We start from the raw sequence: 22,238 nt of genomic DNA, 5'->3' as shown, positions 1-22,238 counted from the left end.
TGGCATATAGTTGCTCTGCACGAAGAAGTTCCAAAATAAGTCGTAGATGCTGCTCGTGTTCCTCCTGACTCTTAGAACAGATCAGGATGTCGTCAATGAAAACTATAACGAACTTGTCGAGGTAAGGCTTGCACACCCTGTTCATGAGGTCTATGAAGACCGCAGGTGCATTTGTCAATCCGAAAGGCATAACCAGGAACTCGTAATGTCCATAGCGAGTCCTGAATGCTGTCTTAGAGATGTCCTTGTCGCGGACTCTCAGTTGATGGTAGCCTGACCTCAGGTCAATCTTTGAATAGTAGCTCGACCCTTCCAATTGGTCGAACAAGTCGTTAATGCGTGGAAGAGGATAGCGATTCTTCATGGTCACCTTGTTGAGTTCATGATAGTCAATGCACATTCTGAAGGTACCGTCTTTCCTCTTCATAAATAACACTGGAGCTCCCTAGGGCGAAGAGCTAGGATGTATAAAACCTTTATCCAAGAGCTCTTGCAGCTGCGTAGATAGTTCTTCCAATTCCGATGGAGCTAAATGATACGGTGCTCGAGCTATGGGCGCTGCTCCAGGAGCTAGCTCGATTTGGAATTCGACCTGGCGATGAGGCGGTAGCCCAGGTAATTCTTCAGGAAACACTTGAGGAAAGTCAAGTACTACTGGGATATCCTCTATTTTCTTCTCTTTCGCTGATGTGTCAGTAGCGAGGGCTAGTATAGCAGTGTGGCCCCTTCGCAAACACTTATGAGCCTTTAGGAAAGAGATGATGCCCACCACAGCACCACTCTTGTCGCCTTGAATTTCGAGAGGTTCTTTACCAGAACAGGGAATACGAACAATCTTCTCTTTGCATAAGATCTCTGCTTGCTGTTGGGAAAACCAATCCATCCCAATGACGATGTCGAAACTACCCAGAACTATAGGAATGAGATAGATGGAGAAAGTCTGACCAGCTAAAGCGATGTTACAACCCTTGACTATGTACGTGGCTTCTAAACTTTTACCATTGGCTAACTCTACGACATGTTTGGTGTTTAAAGGAGTTGGTGTACGCTTAAGCATTTGACTAACTTTCAGAGACATATAACTGGTATCCGCACCCGAATCAAATAAAACAGTAACATAAAAGTTATCGAGAAGGAACTTACCCATCACTACGTTAGGATCATTCCTTGCTTCACCCTGCCCCAGCACGAACGCACGACCCCTAGCACCGTTGTCATTATTGTTTCCACCATTGTTGTTCCCATTGCCCTGATTATTGCTGTTGTTCTGATTTTGATTTAACTGGGGGCGGTCCCGCTTGAAGTGGCCTTCAGCACCACACTGAAAGCATCCCCTGTTGCCTCGCTGCTGTTGCTGCTACTGGTTCTGTGGAGCTGGTGGTTGTTGTTGTTGGTTCTGACTCGCAGGTCATGGGCTCCTGCAATCCTTAGCTTCATGACCCATCTTGAGACACCTCTGACAACGACCCCTATTGCACTGACTATTGTGGTGCCTGTTGCATGTGTTGCACTTCGGGAGGTTTCCTCGATATCTACCATGCCTTTGACTAACAGAAGATTGCTGACCAGGGCTCTGATAGTCATCAATCTTTCGCTGCTGTGTCTAGGACTGAACTGATGTCGAACCCTTGCTGGAGGCTCCATCCCATTTTCGCTTGTTATAACTGGGAGTAGCAGAAGTAGTAGTAGCAGTAGCACCGATACGCTTAGGCAGCATGTTCTGTTCCACTGCCTGATCTGTGAGGCAATGAGCAAGATGAGTAATATCTTGGATGGTAGCAAGGTTGGCCGATGTCACATGACTTTGAATTTTTGGTACTAAGCCTCTGAGGTACAGCTCAATGCGCTTGATGGGAGGATCCACCATAGTTGGACACAAGATGGCCAGCTCGTTTGACCTTTTCGTATAGGCCTCTATCTCTGACCCCGTCATTTTCAGGTTAAAGAACTCTACTTCCAACTTGTAGATGTCATCACGAGTGCAGTATTCCCGCTTGATCAGTTCCTTAAAGTCGTTCCATGGGGTGGCATTGGCAGCCGCCAACCCCAGCATCTGAACTTGCGCATTCCACAAAGTCAGCGCAATACCTTCGAGAGTACCAGTGGCATACTTCACCCTTTGAGCCTCAGGGCATTCACACATCTCGAAGACCGACTCGAGCTTCTCGAACCAGTGGAGGAGTCCAACGGCTCCTTCAGTGCCACTGAATGTGCTAGGATGACAGTCCATGAAAGTCTTGAAGGTGCAAACAGGTGGCTGAGCGTGTTGACCTGTTGTGTGTAAGAATAGGACAAGGTTAAACACAAGAGTTGGTTTAGGGGTGTAGGATCTAAAAGTCCTAAAGTGAATTACGACTGCAGGGTATACTCCTGCTTGTGCGGTTGCAAGTGGCGCATCAACTTGTTCGTTAATCAGAGCCGTCAACTGGGCTTGAGTCATGTTAATGCGTCCAGCCATGATCTCCATATCAAGGGCAACATAAGTGAGTGAGGTTCGCGAAAATGCGATGACAGAAGAGAGTAAGCACACAAGTGTTCTCTAGCAATTGTTGTTACGTTTATCTAAGCATACCATGAGAAAAGTTCTATGTAATCTAGCAAGTAGGCAAGTAAACATAAATCATACGACCTAGAATGTTGAGTCTTGCACGTGGAGCGAAGCGTCGTTGTAGATCGTTGAGCACTGTTCTGGTTATAGTCTGGTTTTAACAAAAACTTTTCCCCTTTATTAAAACCAAGTTCGCTATAACCAATGGCTCTGATACCAATCTGTCACACCCCCAAAATCCACACGCGGAGTATCACCGCCTGGAGGCGTGACTGACCAGGATCAAGCCACCAATCATATTGAACATAACAAGTAATAAGTTAAATTCAACCACACAATATGAAAGGTGTTCAACTCAAAAACATAGTAAGTGTTTAGCGGAAGCATAATTGTAAAACCCAATGTAAGTATCAAGTATAAATTAAGGTAATGTTTTTAGCATGGCACACACTGCCATGTCCCACAACGACCGTGCCTCCCTGTGCAAGCTCCATGAGTACCTAACGACCTGCAAGGCATGTAACAACGAGTCAACAACAAAGTTGAGCGAGTTCACAGTTGGTTGTTTAGTTATAGTGTTCGTTTCGTAAACCATATGTCCGTTTTGTAAACCATGTATCGTATTAATTCGTATCGTGGTCTCCCAGACATGTGTGCAAAGATTAGTGGGGGCTTCCTTAGTGGGGGCTTCCCATGTGTTACTAGACCGAGTGTATCGACTGCTATGAAAATGTAAGTGGTGCCCTAAGTCAATGTCTGTCAGCATTGACCCTTTACCCATAGTCTATTAGTACATGCCCGTCCGACTGGCATGATGTGTGGTTTGTTAAGCCTAATAGCGCTATTAACTAATGACCCGCTCGCCATAGGCCTCGGCGATTAAGTCGATATGATGAGGGACTTAAATGATAGAGGTTTGGTCCAGTGTGTAATTTTGGCATCCTACTCCCAGAGGATGGTAGTAATTATCGTTTAGTTCATTTACCCATTCCCAACCTTTGGGAATCCCATGCCTTGGAAAGAGTGTGAACTCACCTTGGTTTGCTCGGCAGATACACGAAAAGGTTACTTGAGCTATATGGGGTCAACCACGTCCTAACATGATTACCATACAAGTCAGGTCTAGGTTCAAGTAGTACGCATAAGCTAACAGGTTGCGAACACGTATTGATCATGGCAAACACGTAGAGCATGCTAACAGTCAAAAACACACATGATACCCACATTGTGCGACACGGATGATTGGGTTGTTGAACTTATACGAGCCCAATCCTCTTATGCGATCCAATAATAAAGCCCAAAGACAACCGGCCCAACCTATTGTGCGATCAGCATAGCTTGTGCGATCCACAATGGGTTGTGCGATCTGATCCAAACCCGGCCTAAAATAATAATACAATCCAAAGACTTGTGCGGCCCAAACGTTTAGCAGTTAACAAATCTTGTGTAGTCCGGATGAACTTGTGCGATCCGGACGACTTGTGCGACCGGGTTGGGCCATTCAGCCCAATAACATAAACCAAGTCCAAGCACTGTGTATGGCCCAAGACTTGTGCGATCGACACTCTCTTGTGCGATCCACAAGGTCTTGTGCGATCCTGCATATCCTGGTGGTACACCGTGCCTAATGTGATTGTACTCAGCTTGTGCGATTCCCTTGTGCGACCAGTCTTGTTCGTTCATGTCAGATTCTATATGATCTGATCTTGTGCGACCGAAGGGAAACTTGTGCGATTTGTTTTAATATCCGAAAGTTATGCTAATCAGTTCCATATTTGCACACAATCAATCAACAACTAACAGTTTTAGATTATGCAAATTATCAATCAAACAAGGGTTTCATCACCTAATTCATATAAACCCTAATAACTTATCAAATCATATAATTTGGTCCGATTACATAAACATACAACCGATTACATACATTCGATCCTAAATCATCATGCATACAATCCGAAAACATGACATGAAAAGCCGATTAACATCTATTTGGTTTTAGATCAACATCATACAAATCCGATTCATATGAATATTATCAAATACACATGTGAGCCGATTTCATGAACACTAAACATTAACAGTTTACATCACCATCAATCATATATCAACCCTAACTCATCATGTAAAGCATATATATCACAACATCATGCATCATACAATCAATACTTAAACCACTAACCGGTTAGAGAAGAGGACAAGGATTGATCCGAACACAAAAGCTTCGGTGGAGAGGGGATGTGCTGCCGTCAGCTTCGAGAGGAGAGAAGGAGAGAATAGGGTTTGTGTGTTGTGCTTTGCAATCAATGAGGAAACAAAACCCTCAACAAGGTTTTGTGTTGGTTTATATATGGGAGTGGCCGAAACCCCTAATGGGCTGCCCATTCGGTTCAGATTCAAGTCATAGTGGGCCGAGAGGGATGTATGGCCCGAGTGTGTTGTGCGATTAAGGTTAATGTTGTGCGACAACATTTCATACAAACATTACATACATTAACATAACGCAATATCAAACATAACATTCAATTAATCAACCAAGTTCATACAGTCACATAAGGTCCACATACGTTACATTAAACACAAAGATGGGTTCTGAAATACGAGTTGTCACATTATCCCCAAGTTGAAAGAAATTTCGTCCCAAAATTTGGTACGTACTCACTGAGGAAGCTTGTTAAGTTGCATGGTTTTCCTAGGGTGTCACAAAAAATTTTCAAGTTTTCGGTACCGGGTAATGAGGATTTTGGGAAACAGACGCCTGAGCATGGGGTCGTGCTCAGGGAGCATGGGGGCGTGTTCAGCTGACTTCTGGCGAACATGGGGCGTGTCCACTGAACACGGGGTCGTGTTCAGCTGGCTGTTTTCAGTTTGATTCGAAAATTTACTATTTCGTACTAATTGTTTTGTGTTTTCTTTCAGATGGCCAGGAAATTTACAAGATTCAACCCGAATGAGTGGGTACCTCAAGCTCGGTTTGAGATTCTAAAGACAAGGCCCGAAGAAAACCCATGACAAGTCTGCTTGGAAACCTTAGCAGCAGTAGAACAGCTTGACCACTTCAACAACCTTATTACTGGTCCACTACGAATAGCTCTTTTCACTCGGCTTCACTACATGCACGAGTATAACATGGAATTTTATAGCACGTTTGCCTTCAAGGCAAAAGCGGAGCCGTTTGACAATGAGGGGGTAGAATTCCGTTGTGCCGAGGTTATGTACTCAATTTCAATTGCACAATTTGGGGCAATCATCGAGTTATATGCTGAGGAGGATGCTGGAGATGAGGAGAACACGGGTGGTCTCCGTGAACTCCCAAAAGACGATCGTCAAGCAGCATGGGCTCAAATTAGGGAAGGACACTATAACCCGAGCCAGACCAAGAGCTCACAGTTGCGGGACCCTCTATACCGTTACATCCACAGGGTCCTCAACAACTCCCTCTGCCAAAGGCTGGACAACACTGGTGTTGTAGGCTTGCGTGTTCTGACTATCCTCTACCGCATTCACAACCATGTACATCTCGATGTTCCACACCTGCTACTTCGCAACATGCATCTGAACCAACTAGCCAATGCCCCGACCCCTATCTTCTATGGAGGGTGGATCTACCGCCTCTTCAAGCATTTCGTGCCAAGGTCCTTCCATAGGGGCTCATGGTCTGGAAAAGTGGACCTTGTCATATGTCGCTACATGAATTTAATCAACGAAGCAGATGACGGGACGGTCAGATTTCAAACGGTTCGGGGACATGTGTGGAACCCTCAAGAAGCTCTCGTCCTTCACGCCCCACAAATCCGTCCTCCTCCACAGTACCAGTATCAGGACCATGGTGATCCGGGTCAATCCTCCTCTCAAGGAGGTGGTTTTCCTAATTTTCAAAGTTTACAAGATCTCTTGCAGGAAAATCTTATGTGCACCCGAAACACCTACAATATGGCAAGCAACAGGTACACCCAAGTCGGAGTTATAGAGAGGAACATCTCCGAAATTCAAGATGACATCGGCAACATCCAGGAGTACATGGCAGGCCAAGGAGGAGATGACGAGGACGAGGATATGGATTGAGATGGTTATGATGGTGGAGGCATGACACGGTTGCAGGTCGTAACAGGTTAACCCCCCTTCTCTCTAGCAAACAATTTCATGGCCTGCGTGCCACTTGTTGAACAATTTACTTTCCTGCATTTTTCTTTCTTTTTTTAGTTTGTGTTGTGGATGTTGAAACTATGGTAAGGTAGGATGTTTGTTATTTTGTGTGGTGTGGTATTTTTAAGTAAAACAGGTACCTAGGAGGCTTGGGAGCACTAAATGTTAGTGCTACATAAGCCTGGAAACCAGAATAGAAAACCAAAACCTGTTTTTAGAGATTGCAGATTGTCAACACGGGGCCGTGTTCACCAGGCACGCCCCCGTGTCCACATTCTGTAAGTTTTCGTTACTGGCAGTCTGACCACGGGCCGTGCTCATCAAGCACGGGGTCGTGTCCAGATGCCCAGTAACACCAAAACCTTGTTTTTAACATTTTTTTTATTTTACGCATTCAATCAACCTAAAAACTTATTTTTGGGACACATTGAGGACAATGTGTAATTTAAGTGTGGGGAATTTTGCAAGTCCTAATAACAAGCCTTACACAAAACTCTATTGGAACCGCTAATCACCCCAAATTTGTTCAAAAACTTTTCATTTTTTTTTTTACTTTTCTTGGTTTAATTTGGGAATAACAAGTTCTAAAAAGGTTATATTTTTACAAATTTACAACCGATAGCGTCGTAATAAAAAGAACCAACATAAGAAAATTATGAAACGACATGACAAATCTAGTTAAAATTTGATTATATATACTTGATCACATTAAAAACCCATTCCCACAAAAAATGAGTTTTGAGCCTTTGTTGAGCATAAAAGCATACATCTTTAAATTAAATGCTCATTTTTCGTTTCTTGTGTGAATAGCCGCTTGGTTTCTTACAACGCTAGAACTTGCCATGACGATACATTCCCGATCCTTACCAACTTAAACCCAAGTAAGTAAATGATGGAGGCATTAGGACTAACCCTTTTTCTTTTCTATACCATTATTTTTCATATTTTTTATCACCTACCCAAAATCCCCCTAGTTAACCCCTTTGAGCATAAACCTTTTCGTTTCTAAGCCCACAAAACAAACACCCTTTACCCACCAAAACCCTTTTTATTTTTAAACCCTTTATTTTAGTAAGAAGCTCGATTTTCATGTGACATTTATTATCAAAAAAAAAATGAAGAATAGCAATAAACAAACAAGTTCCTCAAAGAAACTTTGTTTGAAAATGCTTTGTTTGAATAAAAGTCACAAAAACAAAACGTTTTACGACGACCGACGCTTTTTACACTTTTCGCCCTTTTTACTAACCACTAACCCCAAAACCACCTACCTTTAACCCAAGCCTAACCCTTTCCCAAGTCCTCTTGATATTTACAAAGGTGTATAGTTAAAAAGGAGGAGGATTGATTGCTTGGCAAGCATATGGTAGAAGTAAGTTCCATGCCGGTCTCGAGTGTTTCACAAAAATACATCTTCGGCTGAGTTTTGAGTGATCTCCCGTGAGGTATGTGAACTTGTATATAAATAGAATTTTAAAGAGGCATGTTATGCCCAAATAAGTAATTTCTCTTATGAAATGTTCTAAATAAATCATAATGAATAGGATTGTAAATAACATAAAAATAAAGCCTAATAAAGATCTTGAATTCCCGACACTCAAAACAAGCCCAAAACTTCTCTTCTAACCATTCCATTTGGGAGTGTAAGCCACATTATAAAGAGTTTTGCTTGAGGACAAGCAAAGATTCAAGTGTGGCGGTATTTGATGTGTGTAAAATGCAACATATAAATTACATCAAATGAGGCATAAAACTAACCCTTTTTTAATACTAATGTTGGAAAAAGTGTGCTTTTGTCTTCCTTATGAATAGGATTGTAAATAACATAAAAATAAAGCCTAATAAAGATCTTGGATTCCCGACACTCAAGACAAGCCCAAAACTTCTCTTCTACCCATTCCATTTGGGAGTGTAAGCCACATTATAAAGAGTTTTGCTTGAGGACAAGCAAAGATTCAAGTGTGGCGGTATTTGATGTGTGTAAAATGCAACATATAAATTACATCAAATGAGGCATAAAACTAACCCTTTTTTAATACTAATGTTGGAAAAAGTGTGCTTTTGTCTTCCTTTTATTTTTTCAGGACTAAATGAGTGTAAATGAACAAAAGGAGCAAATATGCAGCAAAATCTAACATAATTACAAGAAAATGAATAAACGTGGCATGCCTGACCCCTAGACGGCATCTTCCCAAGCAAAAACAAGAAAAACAGAAGGCTGACCACGGCCTTGTGCCCAGCGAACACGGGGGCGTGGCCAGGTGTCTGCAAAAAGGACAAAGCTATAGAAGCTTCTATTCCCGACACGGGGGCGTGCCCAGCTCAACACGGGTCGTGGTCAACGCTAAGATTCGCAGAATCCAAGCAAATCTTGATAGTACAGATACGCTTCTGCACACGAGGCCGTGCCCAGTGAACACGGGGGCGTGTGGAGCTAATGCAGACAATTGGAATTAATGAAGAAAGAGAAAAGGATGGACACGGGGCCGTTCCCAGTGGACACGGGGCCGTGTCCGGGCTTCTGTGCAGGCTATAAATAGGGGTGCTTGGCTCACTTCAAAAGCATCCCTTGGCAAACCACCTCTTTCCCACTTCACCCACACTCCACCACCACTACAACCCACATCCACCACCATCATCCATCATCTATCATCCATCATAGAGTGTGTGTAGTAGTCTCGGGATCCAAGATTGATAGTAAGAGTTCTTGACAATCAAAGGCCATGTTTGCCTAAGTCTCTTACATCACTTGGTGAAGACAAGCATTTAGTGTAATACTTTTGATTTTTTATTTTTTCACACTTTTTATTTGGTTTTGTATTAATGACTTTAATAACTAGTTTCTTATGTTGAAGGTGAAATTTCCTTATCATTTGTTCGTGGTGTCTTGGTGTTATTTTACTGTCTATATAAAATAAAAGATTTACACCATTCGTATCTCTACGGTCTATATATAGATATGTTGGCTACCTGGTCGGGGGTTCAGGGAACGGTTTGGTATGTTCTTGCCTTGTTCAGTGTATAGATCCTGCAAGGACCTAGGTCAAGCTTACTAGGACCTCCTTCAATACCCACTGGTATTGGATGGCGGGGGTGCGAATGGCTTGATCCCTCATATGTATACGATTAATACATTAACCCGGCTACTTGGGATTGTATCCCTGCTGACTCAAACCACTTAGCCGAGGGTAACGTCCCCTTCAAAAGAGGGGCCTACCATATTACGCATTAATAACTTAATTAATTATCTTCCAATATTCCGACCCTTTAGGATTGTATCCTTGCTGACTCAAACTACTGGGTTGAGGGTAACGTCACCTTCAAAAGAGGGGCCTACTACTATAACTAAGATAATCTCTTAAAAAGTGCAAAAGTGCGGAAATCATCAAAGGTTACACTAAAGGCGAGTCGGATCCAAGTGATTCATCTTGTCTATCTGTTTTTATTTTTATTTTTATTTTCAGCATTTTTAGTTTTTAATTTTCATGTTTAAAACTTTTTCTTAAACTTGTGATTTGATTAGACGTTGAGGATAAACCGGTATTAAAAGCTCTTGTGTCCTTGGACGACCTCGGTATCTTACCAACGCTATACTACGCTCACGATGGGTGCACTTGCCCATATGTGTGTTTAGTATTAGTAAAATATCGTGTTTTATAAATTTAAAACTTGACTAAAGTGTTAAAAAGGGCTTAAAATATAACTAAAAACCTATCACACTCGACACGCATCAGCCATATACATATCATCATCATTTGTACGACGTGTATCCTGAACTTATTCGCGAACTTCATCGCTGGTACCACCTCCTCTAGGACTGTATGATTCTTTTTGTGCCCTATCAAATGCTTTATCAAACCCACTGGCCTTTCTAATATAGTTATGGATCGCCATCGACGCTATCACAATACTCACTTGGTGTTCGTACATGAAATTAACATGCATATCTCTCAATAACGCCCACCTAGCTTTTCACACTCCAAAAGTACGTTCAATGATATTTCGCAATGATGAGTGGTAATAGTTAAATGTCTCTTTTGTTCCGCGAGGAGCACGCATAGCACTAGTTTGTGCACGTCGAAAATCCGGTATATGATAACGAATGTTCGTACCTTTGTATGGAGCAAGATACCCTCTAGTATTTGGGTATCCAGCATCAACAACATAATATTTATCTGCAAATAAAAGAAATAGTTGCTATTCGTTTTAAATAAGTATTAAAAGCATAAAAATGACATTACTAAAATTATACTAACCACCCGTGGGATGTGGAAATTGAAGTTCCGGACTCTCTAATGCTTCATTGAAAATTCTCGTGTCATGTGCAATCCCCTCCTATCCGGCCCACACAAATGTAAAACACGTGTTAAAATCACACACAACCATTATATTTTGTGTAGCGTATCCCTTTCGACCAATGTACTTCGGTTGTTCGTTCAATTGAGCCGATGCCCTCACGTGTGTCTCGTCTATAGCGCCAATGCAGTTCTACAAATACAAAACGGTAACATATTTAAATCATTTATTAAAGTAATTGTAGCATTAGATACATCGAGCATTAGATAATACCTTGAACATTGGATAACACCGAGGATTGTTTAATATATGTGCAGGTACATCATCATTATAGTTTGCGGCTGGCTTGATGATATCAGCACTCATCCTAAGCACGGGTGCCAAAACTCTATAGAAATGTCTATGAATTGTTTCCCCGGAATGATTAAAAGATTCTTGCACAAACCTATTTATACATCCATGAGCCAAAGTCATCAATAAGATTCCGATCGACTCCTCAATAGACACATGATTTGTTTGTTCCAATTCGTATTTAGTAACAAGATCAACGTATAACTGTCTAAAAATAGGTATGTTCAGCCGAAACATATCATAACACCGTCTCGGATGGCCATTAAGAATTTCATTAATAAACTGGTGCCCAGTGCGTTCCGAAGTGTGACATGGTGTTCGCGCGTTACGGAAATTACGAGCTATTATAATCCCTTTCACAACTACGGCACATAACCTTTTAAATCCTATAACCTCATCATCCATATACTCTTCATCACTGTCATCTGAATCAGAGTAGTCACTATCCATCCTGTATAAATATAAACGTCAAACAACACATAATGTCAAACGATCACATATTCCACAAGCTTCGATAAACTCCATGAACGCATCATTATTCCACAAGAATTTTGGTTTATTCTTTTTAGTTGACGTTTCACAATCCACAACATTTGTGTGGTAAGCATCCATTATCTGATACATATACGCATAAGCATATCGATCGAAATCTGATTAATCGAACCGATACAACAACAGTACAGCAAACACATGCATTAATTTTGTTTTTACACTTACATATGTATACAGTACACTGTCGACATCATATACACATGAAGATATGGATCCAAATCTGATTAATCGAACTGATACAACAAACAATACGGCAAACAGATGCATTAATTTTGTTTTTACACTTACATATGGATACAGTAACAATCAACAATACAACAAACAGATCCAGCAACAATCAACAGATCCAAATCTGATTTGAAACATTAGCAAATTTAGCATGCAATTTGAAACAGATGCATTAACAGATCCATACCCGATTAATCGAACAACAAACAGATCCAATTTGAAACAGCTTTAACATTCAATTTCAAATAGTAAACAGATCCAATCGAACAACAAATAGATCCAATTTGACATAGCTTTAACAGATATGGTGGTGACTGAGCATGAATCAAAACAATCTAGTGAATTTAAAATGAAACGAATAAAGGGAAACAGATTGATAAACATGCAATCGCTGTGAATTGGAAACATACCTGCGGTGTTAAAGTGGAGAATGGACGGAGGTGTGTTTACGAGAACACGGAAGAATCGTCGGTGGTGGAGCCGCCGGAAAAGGAAGCCGGAGGTGGAGAGGGGAACTGGCTATGGCGGCTTGTTGTGTTTAAAATAGAACAGATGAACGTTGTTGTTGTTGTAGGGCACACAGATATAAGGGGGTGTTAAATAAGGGGTATATTGGTAATTTGAAGTTTGAAAAGTTATAAGCTGATCAAGAAGTCACAACATGTTAATTTCTCAAAAACTCCTTTTCCTTCATTTCAAAAAGTCATTTTAAAAAAAGACTTTTACATTTGCCAAACATTAAAACTCCTTATTGGCTTTTTGATTAAGTCAATAAGCCAATAAGTTGGTTGGAAAAGCTTAGCCAAACATGCTATAAGTGAAAGACGAATTACAGTTGTTCAAGTTAGAACATAGATAGAAGAACATTAAGATTTTTGTTTTGTTTTTGAATGTTTCACCTTTTTACATAAAAGGTCCCTCATGTTTGAAGTTGAGAAAGACAAGGGGTTTTAACATTAAAAGATAACTGGGTTTATGAGAAAGGACACCGCCCGTTATAGGTTGCAAACATAAAGGACATAGAGTGTAATTTTTAAACTTAAAGGACAGCGCCTATAGAAACCCTGAAACATAAAGGACGAAAAGTGCAATTTAGCCTTAGATTAATCAATTGAATATTAATATGTTATAATAATAATATTACAAACTAAAAGAGAAAATGTTATGTGAAATTAACTGTGATATTTTTGGCATTTTAGTTTTGAAGTTTTCGAGTGGTTTAAGACATTAAATCATTGTTGGAGAACTCGTTAGTCACTAGTCGGCTGGTGGGTGGTGACTAGCGACTAATCTGGATTACTCGGATCGGGTTTTTTATTTGTAATTTTTAGTTCTATGTATATATATATACATATTTTTATAGGTAAATATTATAAGTATCTAGATTTTAACTCTTACTCAACTCATTTTTTAAGTATACATGTTGGAATTCACATGATTTGGTGAATTCACATGATTTGGTTGAAACCGCCGGTAATTTAGAGGTTTTGGAGTTTCGCTCTTGATTTGCGAATATTTTTTGCCAAGATTTCCGTCCATATATATGGAGTCTAATTTTGGCTTATTTGTTGATGTCTACTCTTTGTATGCTAGGATTTTATCTGCATAAAACCGTACCTTTGTTGATAAGAATAAAAAACAAGCGCTAAAATTAGAGATCAGAAAAAATTTTAACAACCATTTTATGTTTTTTTTTTTTTTTTTTTTTTTTTTTTTTTTTTGAATGGCTAAACTTGCATGTCATGGGGATTGAACCCATGACCTCCACCTATTCTACACCTTAACTAATTCACCAACACCATTGGGCTATTCCCAATGGATAACAACCATTTTATGTGATTTTGTATTTAGAAAGCTGAAAATTAAATAATGATTATTGAACATTCATGTCGAGATGGCTACTCATTGTATAAATGCTTCTTTATGTAAGATATTAAATTTACCACCCACTCGGTCGAGTTTTAAATGAGCTTTCACTCAATTCATCTGTCACTTCTTCGTCATCTATTTGGTACTTAAGATCTTTCGGTTCAGAAAATTTTGTGCCGGTACCCAGCACCATTTGCTCATCTCTAACCATGAGTTTTATATGAACAACATCATTACCATACAACTTTTTTGATTGATTTTCTTTTGGTTATATTTTAGTGTTTTTTTCTACATTTTCTTTTTATTCTTGTCTGTTGTTCCGTGTATAACACGCTCGTAGTGATTTCAAAATACATATAAACACAGAATAAATAACAAAACAAGTTCGTTGTAACTGTGTGTTTACCATGAAATATTGGTGACGAGAAAGAATATGAAGTAGTGAAATGAGTAATAAATAAATAAAGGTTATGTTTATTCACAAGGACTTGGCCAGCCCAGTTAGCTAAGCTTCTAGTTTATAACCTAGAGGTCTCAAGTTCAAATCCCACCAAACCATCATCTGAACCACCATTTGAACTCAAGAAAACCCAGCTTCGTAACTAGTTAATTAAAATGGATGTTAGAAAAACAAATTGTCTGGTTCATTGGTTAGGCTAATTAATATCAAATTAGAGATCTCAACTTCAAATCCTTCAAGCGTCATATTTTTTTTTGTGAATAAATCCTTGTTTAGAGACCCTTATTAAATGATATTTTCATACTTTTTACAAAATGTCTAATACCTAGAATAATTCTTTTAAACCCGAATTATTGTCTACCAAGCAATCATGTTTTAGTAAAGATAAACATTTGGTTAGTCCCTTAATATAAAATTGTCAGACCCTTAAATTTCACCTACCGGATTTTACCGCAAGGAGCGTGACAAATAGGACCAAGCCACTAATCATCTTGAACCATTTCAAAATAATTGGAAAATGTTTAACTACCATATTCAACATGAATAGTATAATAATTTCAAATGTCCAAAAAGACGGTTTAAGTTTGATAGCGTGGGCTTAAAGTATAAAAACCCATACATAGAAAAAACACACAGTTATTTTGCATAAATAAAGAAAACAGTTTATTAAAAAGCACTGACACTCCAACCTGCAAGTCCCTATGTGTGTCGTACCTACTGTCCGGCAAAGCATTGAAGGATCTTTTGGAATTTCACAAACAAGCGACATAAGAGGAAACGAAAAAGAAATTTATTCAAGTAGTAATAATAGCAACATGTTGGGGGATATGGAAAGCGACAAAGAAAGTATCTTTGTTGGGAAAAGAACTACTATAGACGTGATTTTCGGGGAGATGCAAGCAACAACTTACCTATGGATTAAATGTATAGCAAAAGAGCGGAGCATGAAATGGAATTGGAGATGTTTCGAGGTGTCCAACATCTAATTTTATGTAATGTTTTAATCTATTTGGCGATCATAATGAGGTGGTTGGCTTAGTAGCTTACTAACCGTATAAGTATGTAATTTGTCTAATGAAACTTTTGAGAGATAAATGAAGTCTTTTGCCATTCAAAAATAAGAAAGCTGAAAATTAAATAATAATTATTGAACATTCATGTCGAGACGGCTACTCATTGTATAAATGCTTCTTTATGTAAGATAATAAATTTACCAACCACTCGGTTGAGTTTTAAATGAGCTTTCACTCAATTCATCTGTCACTTCTTAAGCTATAGGGTGTGAGGGGCATGGTTGGGTCATCAATCGCCACGTAGGACCATTAATGAATTGCTACACCATCCCCTTGTCTCATCCATCATGATTCACATGGATTAAACCATGGCAACCATGGGCCTCCTTTCCTTATTTAATGTTTCCTTTCCTTTTCAAAAAAAATAAATTAAAATAAGATAATAGTGGTTTGAGTCCTTACCACACCCTTAGGGTAGTGGTTTTGGATGATGGATTAGAAGTAGATGAGATGGTGCTGATGTGGAGGGTGTTAGGGGTATCGGATCAGAGTAGGCTCGAGCAGAAGCGGAACAAACACACACACACACACTAGCAGAAAATAAAGAACACGATAATTTACGTGGTTCGGTCAAGGTGACCTATGTCCACGGGTTGCAACTAGGGTTTTACTTTTATTAGATGCTCACAACTGTTTTCAGAATGACACAGATTACAATTACATCATAGGTATTTATAGAACAAGATTAGGGTTTCCTACTTGGTTAACAAGTTAACTAAGTGGGCCTAATAACTAGGGCCGGCTAACTGATGTAGAGCGTGGTACGATAAATGAAGATCAAACACGTTGATTTTACGAATACCCGTGTAGTTCTTCCCCAACCCCCAAATTGCAACCCAAGGGCACAGAATTTGAAGTGAAAATTCAGTTTTCTCAAAATTCAAGTCTGATTGTTTCATTTACTAAAGGGACATATAAATAAGAACAGAAATTCGAAACGGGCCTAAAAAAGATAACGGGCCAAACACACGGCCTGAAACAAAATGCCCAAAATAGTCCAAAAAACATAAAAATGCAAATAACTAATAGAAATAAGTGTTTTTCGGCCTGGACGATGACCCAAACCGCCATAGGCTGTTTGCAACAAGATGGAGCTCGTTCTCACGTTCGAATCGCCTGGTCACATGTCTAAAACGGACCCCCGTAGCCCAAGTTAGAGCCATTTTAGTGAAGCCCCTTTTGTTACGCGGTCTTGGGCCTCCAAATACAAAATAGCCCGTTCCTCCACACTTGGGCCCGCATCATTCCCCCCTGGATAGACAAAATTCGCCCTCGAATTACCAACAGGTTCATCATCAGAAGAATCTCCATAATAAGGCAACAGATGCTTCACGTTAAACACATCAGAACAACGAATGTGACTAGGCAGCTTTAGACGATATGCATTCGGATTGATCTTCTCCACGATTTCAATTGGGCCAATCTTCTTTGCTGATAACTTGTTGTATTCCCCAACTGTAAAACGATCTTTAGTCAAAATAGCCCAAACAAAATCACCTTCCTCGAACTCAACATGCCTACGCTTCTGATCAGCAGCTTGCTTATACTTCAGATTAGCTCGGGTCAAATGATCATACACAACATTATGAACTTCATGTAAACCTTCCACAAAATCCTGAACTTTCTTTGGAACAGATCCAGAAACAGGAAGAGACATCAAATCAAGTGGTCCCCGAGGCTGAGATGAATAAACTACCTGAAATGGGCTATATCCAGTGCTCCGATTAACAGCATGATTATGAGCAAACTCAGCTTGACACAATTTTTGATCCCATGCCTTCACATGATCACCAACCAAACACCTCAGCAAATTCACAAGTGACCGATTAACAACTTCAGTTTGCCCATCAGTTTGTGGGTGATAAGCACTACTGAAGTTGAGTTGAGTATTCACCATCTTCCACAAGCTACGCCAAAAATGACTCAGAAATCGGGTATCCCGATCAGACACAATTGAAGAAGGTAGCCCATGCAAACGGTACACATCACGAAAAAATAGTTGGGCTACATTAACAGCATCAGTCGTCTTCTTGCAGGGAATAAAATGTACCATCTTAGAAAACCGATCCACCATAACAAAGATGGAATCATTACCTCTCTGAGTACGAGGCAACCCCAACACGAAATCCATACTAATATCAACCCATGGCAGTGAGGGGATTGGCAAAGGCATATAGAGACCCGCATTGGTAGTCGTGCCCTTGGAAACCTGACAAATACGGCACCTCTTCACATAACGATCCACCTCTTTTCTCATAGTTGGCCAATAATAAGAAGCTTGAACCAATTGTAAAGTACGATCACGACCAACATGCCCTTCACCATGTAACTCCTTAATAATCTTTAAGCGAAGACTAGAATTGGGAATACATAGCTGATTCCCCTTGAACAGAAAACCATCATGCAAAAGAAAGTCTGACTTTTGCCCAGTTTCCACATCCTGCAAAATAACTGAGAAATAAGGGTCAATGGCTAACTGCTCACGAATGACCTCCAAACCCGGCACATCAACCCTCATAGATACAAGCAGATTACTCCTCCTGCTTAAGGCATCAGCAACCCTATTTGAAACATTAGTCTTGAGTTTGACCACAAAAGTAAACTTCTCAAGAAAGGCCAACCATCGCCCATGCTTGTGAGATACCTTGTCTTGAGTACGAATATGCCTTAGGGAATCATGATCAGTGAATAAAACAAACTCTTTTTGAAACAAGTAATGACGCCAATGCTTCACAGCTTGGACCACTGCATAAAACTCTAGGCCATAAGTACTGTACCTCAACTTAGGCCCAATTAACTTCTCACTAAAATAAGCAACAGGTCGACCACCCTGACTAAGAACCCCACCAATTCCAACCTTTGAGGCATCAGTATGAAGTTCAAAAACTTGAGAAAAATTAGGCAATACCAGAATTGGTGCTGTAGTGAGCTTCTCTTTCACAACTTGAAAAGCCAACTCTGCCTCATCTGTCCATAAAAACGTCTTCCCCTTCATACAATCTGTCACTGGGGCCATAATAGAACTGAAGTGTGGAATAAACCTTCTGTAAAAAGAAGCAAGCCCATGGAAACTACGAACTTCAGTAATGGTTGTAGGAGTTGGCCAATTTTGAACAGCCGCCACTTTGGATTCATCAACCTGTATCCCATCACCAGAAATAACATACCCCAAGAATAACACTTTAGGGGTCATGAACACACACTTCTTGGTGGCTGCATAAAAACGGTCCCTGCGAAGTAAGGCCAAAACCTGCCTCACATGCACAACATGGTCGCTGAAAGAAGCACTATAAATGAGAATGTCATCAAAATACACAACCACGAACTTCCCAATAAAAGGTCTAAGCAACTGATTCATCACACGCATAAAAGTACTAGGTGCGTTTGATAAACCAAATGGCATCACCAACCACTCATAGAATCCTTCACGAGTCTTGAAGGCAGTCTTCCACTCGTCACCCGGTCTGGACGAATCTGGTAATAACCACTCTTCAAATCTAACTTCGTAAAAATACTAGCACCACTAAGTTGATCAAGCAAATCATCAAGTCGAGGAATAGGAAACCTGTACCTCACAGTAATCTTGTTGATTGCTCGACTATCAACACACATACGCCAAGTGCCATCTTTTTTTGGAGTCAATAAAGCCGGAACAGCACAAGGGCTCATACTTTCACGAACGTGACCCTTAGAAATCAACTCCTCAACCTGTCTTCGCAACTCTTCATGCTCAGCAGGGCTCATCTTGTAATCTATTGGGTAACTGTGATCCAGGCTCCAAATCAATATGATGTTGGATGTCATGCAAAGGCGGTAATCCATCAGGCAACTCAACAGGAAACACAATAGAAAATTCCTCAAGCAAAGGAACCATAGCTTCAGGAATTTCGACTTCCTCGGGCAATGCCTTCCCTATAAAAACAAAAACACTATCTGTGTCCTCCAATTCATCTTGAAACTGGCTGATGGTCAACAAATTACCCGACTGTTTTGTGGCTAACTGTTTAGGCTTGCTACGGACAAGAGTGATCTTCACACCACCAAACAGAAAACTATAAGTATTGGACCGCCCATTATGCTCTATATTACGTTCATATTCCCAAGGTCTACCCAACAATAAGTGACACGCGTCCATAGGGACCACATCACACACAACATCATCTTTGTACGTTGACCCAATAGAAATAGAAACAAGTGCCCTTTTAGATACTGTTACTTCACCTCCCTTTTTAAGCCATTGAAGCGTGTACGTTTTCGGGTGACTCTCTGTCTTCAAGGCCAACTTTTGAACTGCCTCTTCAGAAATCAGATTGTCACAACTCCCCGAATCAATGACAAACGTGCAAACCTTCCCCAAAATGGTACATGTTGAGTGGAAGATGTTGTGTTTCAGCCAGTCATCCCCATCTGCCTTTGGTGTATAGCAAGAGCGCCTGACCACCAAGTTCACCCCAACATCACCGGTCACAACCTCTTCTTCGTACTCTGTTTCTTCATCATACACTGGGTTATTTTCATATTCCTCATACTGTTCATCCTCAGACTCAGCAAACAAGTGTCTTTTACCGGCCTTCTTACACTCAGCTTGACGATGGCCCGTCTCACCACAATTGAAACATCTCGGACCACTACTACTAGCCCCCTTAGAAGTAGGCCCGGTATTGCTACCCCCCGGCTTCTGCTGACTAGGCCCGCCACGAGGTGCCCCACTGCCTGACCCAACGTTTCCCCCAGCAGGGGTAAATGAACCGCCCACCCGACGGTTTTGCTTCTCAAAGGCCAACGCCTGTTGGTGTGCCTCAGGAATGGTTAACGGATCAAAAAGATTCACGGACTCCATGATTTGAACCCTTAGACCCCCAATATACCGAGAAACAAGTTGCTCCTCCGGTTCTTGAATATCATTCCTCGCAATCAACTGGTAAAATTCTGTGGTATAATCATCAACCGATTTAGCCCCCTGTTTCAAATTCTGCAGACGCTGGTACATCAACCTTTGAAAATTATGAGGCAAAAGTTGGACCGCAAGCACTTTTTCATCTTGGCCCACGTCACGATCCTTGACTTCCCGAGTCTATTCCGTGTTAGTTTCAATTGTTGCCACCACGCAGAGGCCCTACCACGTAACCTGGTAGCGATCAAGGCCACCCGCTTGTTTTCAGGCACCTCCTTGTACTCGAACACCTCCTCTACGGTAGCCAACCAATCGATGAACCCCTCCGGATTCAAACTAGACCCATCAAATTCCAGAATATCAACTCTTATCCCAGAATTCCAACGCTTGTTACCCCCTCCACGTTCACCCCTTGGTTGCCCCTCCTGTTCGTCTTCGGAAGTCGAATCATCACCAAATGGGTTACTAAGTTCAGAACCATACCCGTCATTGGGTCTCTGCCTCCTACGATTGATCAAGTCGACCATCCGGTCAGTCAACTGATCGACCACTTGATCCAACCGCTCATCCACTCTCGCCATAAGTCGTTGCTCCAACTCTCGTTCATACACTTCATCGAGAGGCCTGTTGTTGTTTCACCTCGGAGGCATTTTGAGACAGGAATTCGGCTCTGATACCAACTGATGTAGAGTGTGGTACGATAAATGAAGATCAAACACGTTGATTCTACGAATACCCGTGTAGTTCTTCCCCAACCCCCAAATTGCAACCCAAAGGGCACAGAATTTGAAGTGAAAATTCAGTTTTCTCAAAATTCAAGTCTAATTGTTTCATTTACTAAAGGGACATATAAATAAGAACAGAAATTCGAAACGGGCCTAAAAAAGATAACGGGCCAAACACACGGCCTAAAACAAAATGCCCAAAATAGTCCAAAAAACATAAAAATGCAAATAACTAATAGAAATAAGTGTTTTTCGGCCCGGACGATGACCCAAACCACCATAGGCTATTTGCAGCAAGATGGAGCTCGTTCTCACGTTCGAATCGCCTGGTCACACGTCCAAAACGGACCCCCGTAGCCCAAGTTAGAGCCATTTTAGTGAAGCCCCTTTTGTTACGCGGTCTTGGGCATCACTAACCCTAACTAGGGCCGGCTAACCCTAATTAGGGCCGGCTTCCCTAAAGCCTACGAACCCAACAATCTCCCACTTGGAGGCTTTGCATAGTCCACAAAGTGCATCCAAGAAACCCATCACCATTAACTTCAGTAATCTTTACGTTCAAGTCTTCCCAGCCTCCAGCTCCAAGAACAAGCTAAGACTTCAGTCACATCCAAGCCACCTAGTTGTAACCACACCTCTCATCAAGTACCTGAGAGACCAGTTGAAGCTCCCACGAACTCCAACCCAACAGTCTTATCAGACCCATTCCCTATCTCAACCGGCTTGCACGATCCACCAGCTCCAGAGATACACCGAGAATTAATACCACTCTCCACATTTTGCAAACTATTTCCAGGAGAGCTTTTTTCTTCAGTCGGAATCTTCGTCTTCAAAACCCAACGGTTCTTTGTGATTGTACCCGGAACACGACCCATGCTCCGACTATCACCAAATCCCCTGACTGGCTTAAGTTTAGACCCCCGACCACATTCAACTGACATCCCCAAAGCACCAGGATTCAAGTTCGCAAATTGAACCCTCTTCCGCTTACTAGATTCAGTGAACCAGACTTTATGTTGTACAAGGACGGCTACTCCCTCAGCAGGTATCTCAACTAGATACAACGATCCTCGTCTCCTCCCACAGGCAACAACAAGAT

Source organism: Helianthus annuus, chromosome 3 (genome assembly GCF_002127325.2).
Source record: "Helianthus annuus cultivar XRQ/B chromosome 3, HanXRQr2.0-SUNRISE, whole genome shotgun sequence".
In the NCBI taxonomy this organism is placed as follows: domain Eukaryota; kingdom Viridiplantae; phylum Streptophyta; class Magnoliopsida; order Asterales; family Asteraceae; genus Helianthus; species Helianthus annuus.
Note: the sequence above shows the minus strand (reverse complement) of the source record.